This window comes from Protopterus annectens, chromosome 3.part0 (genome assembly GCF_019279795.1).
Source record: "Protopterus annectens isolate FY-2018-M chromosome 3.part0, PAN1.0, whole genome shotgun sequence".
Lineage (NCBI taxonomy): Eukaryota > Metazoa > Chordata > Ceratodontiformes > Protopteridae > Protopterus > Protopterus annectens.
Genome location: NC_056731.1, coordinates 1,343,651,952 through 1,343,668,795, shown reverse-complemented (window position 1 = coordinate 1,343,668,795; position 16,844 = coordinate 1,343,651,952). Strand labels below are relative to the sequence as shown.

Genomic DNA, 16,844 nt, shown 5'->3' with positions numbered 1-16,844 from the left:
ATGTCAGGCAGTTAGTAGTGTCTTGAAGGTTATGCTAGGATATCTTAGTTTTATAGTTTAATTTTGTTTTAGTTTGTTTAATCTTATTTATTTTTCTGGGATTGTTCTTTTTGTTAGTAATGACATTTTCTGATTTGCTGGTTGTGGCCTTTATTTTATTTTTTTTCTTTTGTCTGTTTTTCGTTAAAATGTCAGATATTTTTTGCCCTTACTGTGTCCCATACAGTAATGAAACTACCGAGCTCAAGAAAAGAGAGCGAAGAATGGTATGTATTTAGGAAAGCTGACTGGTATCAGTTCCTGCATTGTAGGTCTTGCAGAAACCTAGAAAAAAAAGAAAAAGAAAATAAGTAGCACTAATATTGTAATGTTGGAAGGGACAGCAGAAAAGCATATTTACTTGCATAAGCACTTTAGATGAAGGGGTCTATATTACATCGTCAAACTGCAAAACGTTTGAACGATGTAATATCGAACCCAAATGTCCGAAACATGAAAATAGCGAAGCCATGGCACATCGATTTTTTTTTTCCCAGGGGAAAAAAATAGGTGGGCCATTTTCAGGGCTTTGCTATTTCCCCTCCACTGTGGTGCGATCTCGGAGTTGGTATATTTAAGTAGGGGGGTGTTGGGGGGGGGCGAAGCCCCCCACTTTAGTTTAAGTTTAAGGTTGCAGATTTTTTTTGTTTTTGTTAGGGAACAGCGATTTTTTTTCCCTGGGAAAAAAATCGCTGTTCTGTGTGCTCGCTATTTTTGTGTTTCAGACATTTGGGTTCGATAGTACATCGTTCAAACATTTTGAAGTTCGACAATGTAATACAGACCCCAGATGAAGTACAAGTTCCATGTGAGGTATTAGAAATTTAATTGCTTGCCAGTTGTATGGATTAATTTCTTGAAGGACAAATGGCATTTGTATACCAGTGTAACATGGATCAGTGATCAAGTGGATCAGGTCCTTTATCGTTTAACAAATGGAGGCAAGGGACTGCTTATACCAAGTCCTTGTAAAGTAGGGTACCACAGTAGGATCAACACTAGTAATCAGTGCTGGCTAATATTCTTAATTACACAATTAAAACTGGGGAAGTCCCATGTGATAGGGAGAATAAAAGCCATTGTACTTGTCTGGAAGAGTGAAAGGCATTGAACAGATCTGTAAAGTTGATAGATAACCCTGTCTGAAGCTTTGTATCTAAGGTTGTTTGGGTTTTAGGGGCAGCAGGTGCAGGGTGTAGTCATATGTTAAAAGTTGTAGGGAAAAAAAACAGGACATTAGGACATTATCAGTTTTATTTAAAAAATGTCCTTAGTCTGCATTTTTTCTCATCTGTTAATGGGAGAAAAGAGAATTACGCCCTTCCTGTCTAGATACGAGGGTTTGTGGATTATTCAGACACTGTGGCATAAGAAGCTTATTTAATAATAGAAGGATAAACATAATAGATATCTTGATAAAAGAAGAGACAAAGTTTGGTTGTTTGATAGTATGGAAAATGCATGAAGAGTTACACCAGAGATATTTCTTAAGTATGCCCTGTTCATACTAAAATGAACAGTGGTTAAGTCTTGTTCTGAATTATAAAGAGCTGTCATTAATTTGGCAGTATTTTTCTGACAGTGTCCTAACCAGGCTGTTGACATATTCTGCATTTGTATTTTGAAGAGCTGTAGAATTAATTTGATAGTTGTCATAAAAGCAGTTTGCATATACATCATAGATAAACATAGATTTTGATGGCGGAGCAGTTTGGCTTAAACACTGTGTGTATTGTTTACATACAGCTCTTTCTCTGTGTGTGTGTATGTTATATATGTGTATGCTATTAACTTGGACTGTATGGATTTCTTTTATGAGATTAAGTGTTTAAATGTGATGTAGCTTATAACAAAGATTTTGCAACATTTTGTTTTCCTTCTCTGAACTTCTTGTGAAAATGAGGTCACACAAGTACAGTGTTCTAGACAAGAATATTGCCAGATGTGTTAATAAGTACTGTGTTAAACATTTTGATTCCGAACTTGTTAGAAGTATACACGTGTAAGCATTTGATATGGAAGAAGTTTATAACAATGTGTTATTGTGCTGTGTATTTGTCTAATGTAGCACATCATTAGGCCATATACTCTGATTTACATTTATTTGAATGACTACCTTAAGATTTAAGATTCAACAGCAATAACATTTGAGCTATAGATTTTTTTTCCCGGTAGGTATTACTTTGTTGTTGATCTTTTTAGAACATGTAGATACAACCAGGTTTGTCATAGTGTTGGTGTTGCTGTTTGCTCTTAAACATTTTGTATTTATTATTCTTCTAATTGGTAGCGTTGTCGCCTCACAGTAAGATGTTGTCCTGTTCGATTCTCAGCTAGAGCGTCTTCTGTGTGGAGGCATGCGTGAATGAGAATACCTTTGTTGAAGGTTGTGCGTCAGGGCTGGCAACTCGGCACGTAAAAATCTAATGCCAATCATTAGCGGACCGAGTTCTGCTGTGGCGACCCCTAACCGGGAAAAGCCAAAAGACGCAACAACAACTCTTCTAATTTCCTTTTAATTGTATGTAATATTTATATTTTCTGTTTGTCTTTGCCTATGACCAAAGTTGTACTCAGAAGAAGGCCCATTTTTAGTCCGTCTAGTGACCCATTTCACAAGTAAATAAGTAAATGATTTAGATAATAGAAGCTCTAAATTCATGGAGTTTGTTACATGCAGTTGTCATTCCAGGACTGTACCTATAATTAAATGTATGCTTAATGTGCTTATTTAAGAGGAAGGTAAGCCAGAACAGGCTGCACAAAACTTTAATGAGAAAATTAACATGTCTAATGAGTGCTGAGAACAGTGATAGGCTAAGGTGCCTAGTTTTGTGCTCAGTAAGTTGCAGAAAGCTTGGGAATGTGGTGCTGCTGTTAAAAGCCCGTGCTTGTTATTGTTTGTTCAGATGTCTGCATTGTTTGTGACATTCACATACTGAGAACAAAGATACACTAGAATGGGAACAGTTAATGTATGTAGTTCAAACAGCCACAGTAGGTTTGCTTTCTGAGAGGGTAGTGAGCTTATATAGTGAGTTACTGCTTCACATAAAAGCAGCGGACAATGTGAAAGGGTTAAAATATGAAATGATACATGGCATTGTCCATGTTTATTACATCATAATAAATGTCAGCATGTGTGTTCGTGTGTGTCCCTATCAGATTATTAAAGTTTCAAAACATATCATACAGCTGTGACCATATGATCAAAGTTTTGAAAATTTGAACATTTTGAATAGAGATTGACATACAGTCGGGAACAGGAAATTTACTGTTTTCCTCACTGTAGTGCAATCTCTGAGTTGGTATATATAATTTAGCAGGAGATGTGGAGCCCCCCCCCCCCTGCAAAAATTAAAAAATATATGATGTTTTTATTGTTTTATTTATTTTTTTTATTTTCGAAGTTTCAGAACTTCAGTCATATGGTCTCAGCCATATGATGTTTGAAGTTTTGAAACTTCGATAATCTGATAAGGGACCTGTTCCTTTATACTTGTAGGTTAGTGTCTGTAACAGTAACTAAGGGATTTTAGAAGTCTGCTTAATTTGTGTACTATTCACCTGAACTTTTTCTGCTTTATTTAGAAGGCGTCATTGATGTCAACATGAGTGAAATCAGCTTAGATGAAATTCGTAATTTCCTCTCCAAGGGTCCTTATATTGAGCCTGGTGGTCACTGGAAACCAAGAGACTGTAAGCCACGATGGAAGGTGATTTTACATTTCTTTCATTTAGGAAGATATTCAGTACCTTATATTTCCTCTAACGATTTGTGTTTTTCCAGCTTTTAACCTCAGAAACTGAAAATAAAGATGTAAAAGAGTAACTAGAATAGCCATGTCACTGCAGAGGAAAATTAATGCAGCTGTGTGCTTTAGTGTCAGAAAGTTCTTTGCTGTTCATATGGCACTCTGTTTTACCATTTTAAAACTGTAGTTTGTTGTTTATTTGCTTGAAGCATAGCTGTAATATTTATGATATTTGCTGTAACTGCAATCACATCTATGCAGGTAAAAGCTGCACACTCTAAAACCAAAAACACAGCATCCATGGGACTGGATAACATCCCAGGCTGCATTTTACATGAACTTCAGAATGAACTGGTTCCCCACCTAAGCACCATGTTCAATCATAGTCCCACGTCAGGCTTTGTCCCCACTGAATGGTGCACAGCAACAGTTATCCCACTCCACAAAAGGGGAGACACCACTGATCCTAGGAGCTATCACCCTATTAGCCTGATGAGCCTGGTCTGCAAAGCAATGGAACTTATCATCATGGAACTCATAAACAAAGACATTGGTAACCTCCAAACTCTGGACCCCACCCAGTTTGGGTTTGTGAAAGGCAGATCATGCCTTCTGAACCTGATCATCTTCTTTGAGGCAGTCACCAAAGCCATAGATGAGGGTAGGTGGTTCACACAACCTATCTTGACCTCGCCAAGGCTTTCAACACCATCCCCCATTCTGGAATTATAGCTAAACTCACTAAACTATGTATAAATCCCTACATCACAATATGGGTTGCCAACTGGCTCACTGACAGAACCCACACTGTAAAAGTTGCAGACTCCAAATCTGACTTCAAACCAGTGACAAGTGGAGTACCACAGGGTTCAGTCCTGGGACCTCTCCTGTTTGGTATCTACCTCTCTGAAGTACAGGCTAACACAGAAGGCCTCTGGCTAACGAAGTTCGCAGAGGGCTGCAAACTAGGAGCCATAGTCGAGTCCCCAAATGACGTGGACATCCTACAGAAGGGCCTCACTGAGACAGGTGCCTGGTGTCAGAGGCATGGCCTCAAACTCAGTGCCAAAAAGTGCATTGTCATCCCCTTTGGTAAAAACTCTGTACCCATGAACTACCACATAAACGGCAGTCTACTTAACGCCGAATGTGTGATAAGAGACCTTGGGACCCAGGTGGACAGTAGTCTTTCCTTTAATAATTACTTTGCCACAGTAGTCAGGAAATCCTTCAATGTGGCACATCTCATCACAAAAGGGTTGTCATCTAGGAAGTAAGAGGTCATTGTTCCCCCTCTAGTTGGCACTCATTAGACCCATTATAGAGTACAGCTCCCCTTTTGGAATGTACCTCACAAGACATCTACAGCAGCTGGAAAGGCCGCAGAAGTACCTCACAACGAGGATTACTGGCCTCAAACAGATGTCCTACACTAACAATCTCAAAACACTCCAGCTTTACTCTGTAGCATATTGCCTACTCGAAGGAGATCTCTGCCTAACATATAAAGCTATATTAAACCCAGAGTTGTTGGACATGCTACACCTAAAGAAATCCCAATCCCTCTGAGCTACATGCTCTAGGGATCTAAATCTTGTCACCACAATAAACAGGACATGCTGGAGGGATAGATTCCTGTCCCAGAGACTTCCTGTACTCTGGAACAAGCTATCCATTTATGTGAAGCAAAGTTCCTCAGTGGCACTCTTCAAGAAAAATCTTGATGAGTGGATGGGAAATAGGAAATACACCCCAGGGATTGCTTCTGTGGCTCTGCTTGACAGGGGCACAGGAAATTAACTTTCTTGGGTGGCGTAAGCCAGGGAACCTTGTTGGCTAGGCTTACTTAGGCCCTTGGGCCGATAGCCAAGTACCTACCTATGAACATAGGACATATGAAGTAGACTGTTTGGATATATGCTTTTTTAGTAGTTAGGCTTTATAAATGCCTTGCATTAATTTATGGCTAACAAGTTTAGTGCAGGAAAAACTACTTAATCCGGTGATCATATTTCAAAATACTATGCTCACCACTGAAGATTATTGAGGGCAGATTGAATTGTTAGAGTCCTTGCATTTTTTTCTAGTGATGCCCAGCGTATATTGCATTAATGTGCTTTGATATAACCTGTATGCATTTCTGTTGCATTACTAATGTAAGATATCAAGGCCGTAGAAGTAGCATACTCGGCGTTTAATTTTTTTTGTAAAGTAGCCCCTCTTTCACAAATTTCTTGTTAAAAGGCTGACTTTCCAAGCAAATGGGAAAAATTCTTTCCATTTCTGAACTAGTCATTTAGATGATATTCCACTCGAGTATAGTCAGAAAGTTACCTGTTCTGCTTGTAAGAGCACTGCACTGTGTGAACTCAGCACTTTTTCTTGGAGTTGCTGCTTTAACTTTAAACACTGATTTTGATGGATTGCTTTAATGTTTTGCTGATGGATGGTGTCTGATCCAGCCAACCTTCTATTGTACAGTGACTGCTTTAGTACTAGGGTAGCCAAACTGAAAGAACGCAGGATGACGGCACAAATTGATAACAGAGGCATTATCTTTACCTTTATGTAGTTATTTAAGAGAATATTGTACATCACTACCTGTGATGTTAAAGGGGACATTCAAAAATAATAGAAAACTGTTACAGCTGTAGCTTGACTTTATTTCCAGTCCCTATTCCACTGCAGAGTTGATTCACTTGATTAAAATGAATATTGGCTTAGCATTCGACCTTGGAATTTTGCACTGAAATATATAGAGGAGGAATAGATTAAGACAACCAGAAGACTGGGTATACATACTAGTCATGAATTTTCCCAGATCACTGTCATTTCCTGGTTGCTAGGACCAGTTGTAGGTTTATAGTTACCTTTTCTAAACTAGGTAGCGATTAAGGTTTTCCTTAAATGGACTCAAAATTATCATTCCAGGGCTAGCTGGTTGTTGCAAATGTGCAGATATCAGAGCATCCTTTCTGCTCTGGCCAGTAATCTGCCAGCTTCTGCAGATTGCTATGGAAGGACATCAGATCTTTTCAGCTTCAGCTTTTGCTTTAATGGTTGTACCTTCTTTTAAATGTCATATAGCCTGATTTAACGCTGGTATGGGGAACAGGTACTCAACACTCTCGACATTGTGTTACTGAAGTTAGATGTACACCCCCACCCTTATGCAGAGACTGCCTCTGAAACTGCAGGCCTCAAACTTTGTCACATTTGCAGATGCGCATGTTAGTTTTCATCTGCTTTTCGTTAAGTATGCATTTTGGAATCACTCATTATTCCTCGGCTGCTTTGTGGCTCATTCTTCTTTGCTGCCACAATTTCATTTTCTAGTTTAACCATTTCAACAAATCACCAACTTACTAGAAGATTTATTGGAAATCCATCCTGGCAACATCATTGTTATTGTCAGTTAATTTGGCTGTTTTCTTTATCTTAAATGGTAAGACTTCTGTTTATGATGCATCTCACGCTGGCCTTATTTGCTATTATATTAAACTTTCGGCACTTGGGTCTTGGAGCTTGTTCTTGATCTGCTTATCTCATGCCATCTAAAACCTGCCTATCAGCAGAGCAGGAATTTTCTTGTATATTGTAGCCAATGTTTGGAAACTCTCTCTCCTACCTAACATTGTTTTTTTTAAACACCTTTACTAAATTATCACGCAAGTCATAAGCAAACATATGTTTTCAGAAAAGAAAACAAACAATATTATTTTTTTTTCCATTTACATACATTATACTTCACATACCTTTTCCTTCTTTGTAACCATCAGCAGTCCAACACTGGATACATTTCTGTAATTCATGTCTTTCCTTAAAGCTCACTCCTCTTCCTCCTGAAAATTATTCTGCATGTGTTGTTCCCATAGTTTCCATTTATTTCTTTGTATTTTGCTCCTTCTGTTTTCTAAAGATCCATCTTCCATTTCTTTTATCTCTTTAATGATACTCAGTGCTTCAAATATAGCTGGTTTAGACTTTGATTTCCATTTCTAGTAATTGCTTTTTCGGCAGCCAACAGAATTAAATTTAATAAGACTTTTTTATGTCTAGGCAATTTACATTGTGTGTCCCAGCTTAAAAGAATAATTTCCTTTGTTACAGCCATTTTCTCACCCGGTGTTTCTTATAGAGTACTCTGTAGTGAATTTTTTTAAATCTTGCAACTCATTACATACCCATAACTTGTGTTTTGAGTTACTTCTTTCTTCCCATCACATCTCCAACATTTGCTAGTTACCTGAAGAAATTTCTTTGAAGTCTGCTTGAGGTATACATATACATGTGAAGCACTTCCAAGCAAAGATCCTAAAGCTTCTGGCCTTTGTTGCATACTCTGGAATTGTACATCTGTCCTCCCATCATTCTGTTGTAATTAGGTTTTCCAGTCTCTCTTTCTAATTGTTTCTAACCTCCTCTGATTTTTTCTTATAGTTATCATTGAGTATTTTAAATGCCATGCTAACTATCAATTTTGACAGTAGCTTCTGTTCTAGATTCAACTAAAACTGTACCAGAGCAGGTCTTTCACTTAAAATTCCCCTATTCCTGTCTTTTTGCCTGTACTCTGATATCAGTCCCTGGTAGGGAGACTGTATCTAACCTACAGTTAAAATGTTGTATTGGCCTCATCCCACTCCTTTACCTTTTCCTATCTAGTTATTTGCCCCAGTACATTTGTTTCTTTTGTTTTATCCAGTAAATTCCAGTCCCCTCTTGTCTATTTTGTGTACCCCTAATTGCAGTCATTCCTACTGGCAAAAATCTCCTTTCTCCATTCTTGTGTTGGCTTAGTCATTAGGATCAAATAAGACGGCTGACTGGAAAAACGGCAATAAAGGTTCCGCAGCTCCTCTGATGTCCACCACAAAGCTTTTAATGTGTGATAAGCAACACTACACAAAAGGTCCACATAAACACCCACGATACACAAAAGGATCAATGTTAAGCGCTTTCATCTGCCGTTTGCAGACTTCATCAGAACATTGCATTTAAAATTGATCTTGATATTTAAACAGTATTTGGCGCCAAAACTCTAGTGATTTAAAGACACATACATAAATAAATATATATATAAATATATTGCACATCTTTCCACAATTAAAATCACATGAATATAACTGATGTGTGTGAATAAGGATTTTTTATACCATTTCTGACTTCTCCATTTTTACCATAGTGTATGCTGATATTAATAATTTATTCTTATAAATTAAATATATAAAAAATTCATAAAATATGTCCTAATATATATATATATTTCTCTGTACACTTGTACCTATCTAATAGCTGTATAAATACATATACACTCATACTAACTATAATAAATATGTAAAATGAAATAAAATATGTGTATATAATTATGAAAATATACAAATAACAATATATATAAAAAAATCTTGCAACAATTATTATGATTTCTCTACATAAATAGTGATATACTATTTCCCATGTGGAATGTTGTCTTCAAATATCTATGTTTATTATGTTACAATTATTCATATTTTTAGAAAGGGTTTGATGCTTATGAAATCATTGAGTCCTGGTTTTCTTGTGGCATCAGTTAACATCTGCCACTGACTCTCTTTACAGGCCAATTTGTTTTTCCAATCTCCTCCTGTTGGATTTGGATATTCCTGATCAATAATAATAAAAGTAAAGGAATGATTTTCTCCTGCCTCTTTGATATGTCTGTACAAAGCATTCTTCTGATCTTGAATTTTGATTCTGTAATAATGTTCGTAAATCCGCTTTTTTAATTGTCTCTCTGTCTTTCCTATGTAGAAAGCTGGACAGGATTTACATTTGGCTAAGTACACTACCTGTTTAGTATAACAGTATCCTCCTCTACTCTTAATTTTTGTATGGTTCACATCTTCTAACTTTATATATGTGGTAGTATTAATATATTGACATTGTGAACAATTCCCACATTTTCTAGTAGATAAATCTATTATTAGTCATTAGGATACTTTCTGCTACTTTATGAATATAATAATTCTGCATGGTTATTATTCTTCTTAAGGATGTACATCAAAAATCCTACCCTCTCTTTATTTCTTGCACCCCTTCTGCTTCACAATCACCCCTTTCCATTTTGAATTATAACCTGCTAGTGTTGTGTATATGAGCCTGTGACACTGCCAGCCCAGCTGTCTGGAATTTTTTAAATAATCATATGTCATTTGTGAATATTAATATGATTCATGTGCTTGTCTTACAAATGTAAGAGAACTGTATGTTATGTACTGAGCTTCAAGAATGTAACCACAGCGTACCCTACTGCAAAAAACAGAAATGTACATAAACTATATACCTGTACAAATGTATGTTTTAATAGTAGCAGTTGGAACATACAGAGTTAACTTGCAAAACTTCAAGAAAATAAGTTGGAATCAAAGTGTTTTACAATTGTGTTATCTCTCAGTTTCAATTCACCAAGCCGACACAGTGTGTAGAGCTATAAGTTTTCTACTTTCTTGAAAGTAATTTTAATTACTAGGTTTAAAATGTAAAGTGTTTTATTGCTTCCTAGCAGCTGCACATCTGAGAGATCTGTACTTCTCACACAGAGATGATAAAATTCTGTTGGTATCTGTTAGCCTGGGAACTGAAGGCAGGTGACAGAGTGATATCATCCAAGGTGACCCAGCAATAATGTTTGATAGTAATTGAAGAACTCTCTCAGAGAAAGACTAGACATTTTGCTTCTTGTCTTGACCTAGAAACATCTATTCAGCATTCATCTGCATTTGGCTTGCTAATGGTAAGTAACTAGGGAAAAGTAATTTCTTTTAGCTATAGACAGGAATATAGTAAATAATAGTTTAGATGTTTTTGTAGACTGTCCTGCAATGTTATTTTAAAATATTTCCTGTGATTCTGAACTCTGTAGTTACTGTGTTGATTGAGTATTGTCTTGTTCTTTTATTATTTATTATTAAATATATTTAAACCTATCGTTGTGGCTGTTAATTGTGAGACATATTTAAGCTGTTAAAAGTACTTGCATATGTATTTGGTGACACTGTACAAGCCACTCCTAAATAGCCTTAGTCTTGGTCACACTTACCATTTGGATAGTAGTAAAATTACACAGTAGGATTGATCACCCTTTGTAAGGGCCTTTGTAGTAGTTGATAAGTAGGGGTTGGTAGCAGTGATGACTACCTTATAGTCTGAGCAGAAGAGGGCATAGCTAGTAAACCTGTGCCAGCCTTCCCCAGGTGTGTGTGTGTGTGTGTGTGTGTGTGTGTGTGTGTGTGTGTGTGTGTGTGTATGTTTGTATATAAATCAAATCTCAAAGTGTGTGTGTGTGTCAGCTACTTGGGCAGGGACACAAAGCACTGGTTGGATAGAGAGGGTGCAGGAGGTCTTGGCTTGACCCCTCAGCTGAGATCTTAACCCTATAGCTGTGCCAGTGGGGAGTATTATTGGGGATCTGGAGAAAGAAGGAGAAACCAGCCCCCAGACTGACTCTGATCTCTGTGTGCTCTTAAGGGAAATTGTACTTTACTGTGTGTGTACTTGTCATGCTCCCATTGTGTACATCCCTCACTGTTGCCAGTGGTGAGGATTGAGGCTCCCTAATTACTGGACCAGTGCAGGGGTGATGTGGAGCCTTAACTGTGTAAAATATCCCTTCAAATCAGGCAATCCTAAACCACTTTGTTCTGTTGGAACAGTCAACTTATCCCTCTTCATTTTTGCCCTCTTTCCCTCCCAAATAAATTCCTTCAGCTCTTTAGTAATCATTGCCCACAACTTCTCCTCTGGTTGATAAAAATATGCCTGACCTGTATATGCAACTAAAGGGCCTAAAACATTTTCACTCCTTGTATCTTATTATCCATATCCATAAACAAGCGCTTCCCAGTTTCTGTATTATCTTTTGTTTATTCTCTTCCCACATATCCTTAGCTGCCTTAAAGGAATTCCTTTTAATTCATACTCCTAAATATTTCATCTTATAGAGTCCCCATAAATGTGGGTATTGCTGAACCAATTTATGTGTGGGCACATAATTTACAGCTGTAGCCTTTGTTTTATCTTCAATTATTTTTTTATTAAAAAAAAAGAGTTGAAATTATCTCAGAATGTTACACAACACTGAAATATCCTTTTTTGGATTTATCAGGTACAAAAGTAATATCACCTGAAAATAAAACCAATTTTTCTTCATTACCATACCAGTTATATCCTTGTATTTCTATTTGCCAATGACTTTAAATATAAAGCAAGTAGCAAAGGGGAAAAAGGACACCCCTGCCTAGTTCCTCTGTTCAAACACAGCTTATCAGAGACAAACCTTCCCACTTTAATTCTTACCTCTGATCCTTCATATATCATCCTAACTAACCTTATTATTGTCTACAAATAAAGCCAAAAACACAAACTTGGAAATTCAACAACGAGGGTATGAGTAGTAGGACGAGGAAATGCTAAAATATAAGCCGCAAGACTGCCGCAGACAACTTCAAACTTTATTAAGTAAAGTGCTTTTCGTCTGCGTGATACACAGACTTCTTCAGACAATAATAGATTGCAAGAAACAAGTTTTATACAATTCAATGATCTTAATTAACAATCAATTAAATTAATTAAACAATTAACTGACAAATTGAAAAGTACGTTTAAAATTAAAACTCAAAGTGAATATAAGTATACTCAGGAAATAAGTAAATAAATATATCCTAACCCCACTAAGCCTGCCTAATCCTACATGATGAAGAACAATTAGAATGCAAACATTAAATATTATTAAAAATATTAAAAATATAAATATATATATGAAAAACATTAACTAGTGTAAAACTATACCCTAGTGTAGAAGTGTAAGTTATGAGTATATTAATGTAAAAACATCTCCTAATCAAACATAGTAGCATTCTTTAGAGTACATAATCAAGATTTCACTTGCATAATGTATTCATAATTCACATTCGTATTGGCTACATGTTGGAATAATAAGATACAAAAAGAATCAAAAAAAGAAATACCAAAACTAATTCTAGTACTAATGTAAAGGGTCTATCTTAAAAGGCTCCTCAATTTTAACAAACAGCTGATGGAACAACAGTCATTTAATCCAGGAAATGCATACGCATTAAGTCTAATCTGCCATCTTAATTCCGATGCTTCTAATAATAAGTGTGAAGGGGCCCCTCTCTTATTTTCAGATACTTGATCTATTACTATAAATTTAAAAGAATGATCTTTAAATGTTACTATATGTTTAGCCAAGGCGTTCTCTTGCTTCTCTTTACCAATGGCGTAAATATGCTCATAGATCCGCTCACGAAGTCTACGTTCTGTTTTACCCACATAGAACCCTTCACATTTCTGACACTGGGCCAAGTAAACCACCATGCGGGTGTTGCAAGTGGACTTACAACGCAAATCAAAACGTTGGGAGTTAACTGAAAACTGATTGGATTCCAAAATGTGCCTACACTGGTTACAGTTTTGGCACTTGTACATACCGGGTGTTCGTGTGTTAGTACCTTCCTTCCACTCCAATAAAGATTTAAAATTTTTACCCCTCCGAAAGGTTATCTCTGGTTTGCTCCCTACTTTACTCAGTACTACTTGGTTATTTCTAAAAATGTCCCAGTTCTTTTTAATAATGTCAAAAATGTGATAACTATCAATACTATAAGTTAAAATTAATCTAGTATTGGTGTTAGACGTATCAGGCGTAAAGTTTTGTCTAGGTGTCACAATTCCTGCAAATGGTGTATCAGTGCCTTCTTCATTTGTATGGATTCTAAGGATAGGTAAATACGTACCTCTAAGTCTCTTATCACTCACTTCCCTCACTAACTCGTCAAGTAAAACTGAAGGGTAACCTCTATGTAAAAACATATTAACTAGTAATTTACACTCGTTATGGAACTCATCATCCAAACTGACAATACGAGCTGCCCTTACTAGTTGTCCCTTAACTATTGATCTTTTCTGGTACCTCGGGTGACAACTGCTAAAGTGCAAGAATGAATTGGAGTGCGTTGGTTTTCTATAAATGTTGGCTACATATTTACCCAGTTCAACATTTTTAACCAACCATAACCTTATTATTGTATCAGAGAATGCAGATGCTTCCGTTGCCCTGCTCATAAAATCCCAGCCTACCCTGTCGAATGCTTTCTCTGCATCAAGAAACATCAGTAACAGCAGTATTTTCTTGTATTATGATTCCCTCTGGATCACCATTGTTCTATTAATGTTGTCAAATGTTTGCCTCCCCTCCACAAAACTACATTGATCCTTGTCCATCAGCTTTGGGAATACCTTTGTCATACTTTTAGATGGTATAGACGTAACCTTATGTAGCACTGTCTCAGGACTTTTGTTAAGTCAGTATATTTGTAGTGTCTCTTGCTGCAACTTGGACGTGGATCTGAGATCATATCAGCAACCGGCATCCACCCAAACTCCCCCTGCATTTCAATTTCATACTTAACCACTCCCACACACATTTTTGTAATCGCATCATTTTACTATTAAACTAAATCTGCTGACTAATCATTCTTTTCTCTGATTTTACCAGTTCCATGCTTATAATTATTTAATCTTAGTGCATTACTTTTGAACTCTTAGATTTTTTCCCCCTAGTCTGTACCATTTTTATAATACCTTATTTTTTGTGGGGTTTTTTTTCTTTTTTTTTTTAATTTGTGGAAGTTTTCAAGGTTTTGAAATTGTGCACAGTATCTTTAGGAAGCTTCTGAAAAGAGAATTTTTTTTCAACCGAGTTTGTAACTTATTGCCACAGTAATGCAGATTTTTAAATAGAAAAATGTTGCCGCTGAAGGTCTTTATTTTATAGTATGTATACTTGTTACAATTTAGTACTACCCAACTAAATACATGCTGTGTTTTGTTATTCAGTTCTGTGTTTTTAAAAGATTATAATGAAAATAATAGGCTTGAACTGTTCGTGAGATTGTCTGGCACTGTTATGTTGATAAATTCCAAGTCAAAAATCAGTGATGTGCATTTATCTGTGAGCTGATGTTCACAGTGTTAAGTGTGTAATAGAAATTTCACACACACACACACACACACACACACACACACACACACACACACACACACACACATACACACACACACACACACACACACACACACTGAGTTCTGCACATATGCTGCTGCTACTGTGTTTAGTTTGTCCTTTCTTGCCTTCTTTCGTTTTTCTAATGGTTGTGTCCTTTCTTGTATCCTTCCCTTTCATCTGTGGTTGATTTCAAATCACTTCCAAACTTGTCTTTGGCTTCTGAGTTTAGCTCCTGTTTTCATTGCTTAGAGGAAATTTCAAAAATTTATTGTCTAATAAAACCCATGTTTGTACTCAAATGCAAGAAGAGTAATTCCCAGAATATTAGAATCCTTGTCACTGAAATAAACAAACAACTCTGAAGCTTAATAAAATCCACCAATGCCAAGTTTGAGGCTAAAATAGCTACCCAAACCAAAGACAATCCCAAGGCATTTTTAGTTATGTTTGTAATCTCAAACGCTCAATGAAATAATGTACTGAGATGATTGTGAACAATGTTGCCTACACTGAGGCTGAAGATATAGCAAACCTGTTGGCTCATAAATTTAGCTCTAACTTTTTACCCTTCTCTCCTCAAGATATACCTGAAACTGGCTCACCTGCAGCTATCAGACAAGACCAAATCCTAAAAGTGCTATCAAAAGCTAAAAATGCTGCATTGGTAGGTCCTGACTATATTGCTTGATGCATCATAAATAGCATGAAGTACAATTTAGCCACACCCCTAACAACACTGTTCAATGTCAGCTTCCATACAGGTTTTATATGAAGCAAATGGAAAACAGCTACAGTTATTTCACTGTATAAGGGAGGACCTTCCACACACCCAGGCAATTACAGACTCCTGAGTCTGACTAGCCTCATATGCAGAGCCATGCACTTATCATGGAACTAATCAGTCAGGACATAGGGAGTCTACAAACAGTGGACCCTTCTCAGTTTGGATTTGTCAAGGGCAGATCATGTTTATGCAACCTAGTGGATTTCTTTTTGAAAAGGTCACTAAAGCAATGGATGAAGGCAAAAGGGTACATGCAGCATATTTTGACCCGGCCAAAGCTTTTGACATGATTCCCCACTCAGGTATAGTAAAAAAGCTAAGTAAACTGGGAATAAACCCCCATGTTACCCAATGGATTGCCAACTGTTCACAAATAGCACACAGGAGATTAAAATAGGGGAAGTTAACTCCTAAAAGAGATCAGTTACCATTGAAGTCCCCCAGGGTTTTGTGTTGGGACCTCTCTTTTGTTTGGCATATACTTTGATGAAGTAAAAACCAATAAGAAGGGGATGAGGCTGACTAAGTTTGTTTGCAGATGACTACAAGCTTAGGAGCAGGCATTGAATCCCCAGATAGCTTAGCCATCCTGCAAGAAGATTTGTCTCAAATAAATAACTTTTGCCAAATCATGGACTGAAACTCAATGCTAAAGAAATGCATTATTGTATCCTTTGGGAAGTCATCTACTCCAGGGAACTGCCACATTGACAATACACCCCTAAGAGTTTACCCAGTTGTTTGGGATTTGAGAACTTCTATGGACAGTGACCTAACTTTTGACCAACATATGTTTGTTGTTGTAAGATTGTCTTTTATGGCACAGCTTATAAATAAAGGGAATTTTTGTCTAGATCTAGGGATGTCATTGTCCCTTTTGCTCAGCCCTCATTAGGCCATTCATTGAATATAAGGCCCCCTTTGGCATGTATCTGTCCAAACACATGCAACAACTGAAATACCCACAGAGATACCTTGCTAAAAGGATAGAAGGCCTAAACAACAATTCCTACATAGACTGACTCAAAGGTCTGTCACTATAAACTGTATCCTACAGAGTAGTATGAGGTGACCTGTTTCTGGCATACAAGGCATGATCCAGCTCATTACTAATGGATTTACTACAGATCAGCAAATCAAATGTCATCAGAAGAACTTGGCATAGGAATCTAAACTTATTCTGGAACATAAACAGAACAGT

At 36.8% G+C, this 16,844-nt stretch overlaps 1 protein-coding gene across 1 annotated transcript in view; it reads left to right on the top strand.

The window, feature by feature from the left end:
* Positions 1 to 16,844, top strand: part of TRAPPC8 (trafficking protein particle complex subunit 8) — a 3,178,250-nt gene that overhangs the window by 2,373,005 nt on the left and 788,401 nt on the right. The gene's annotated exons all lie outside the window — the stretch shown is intronic.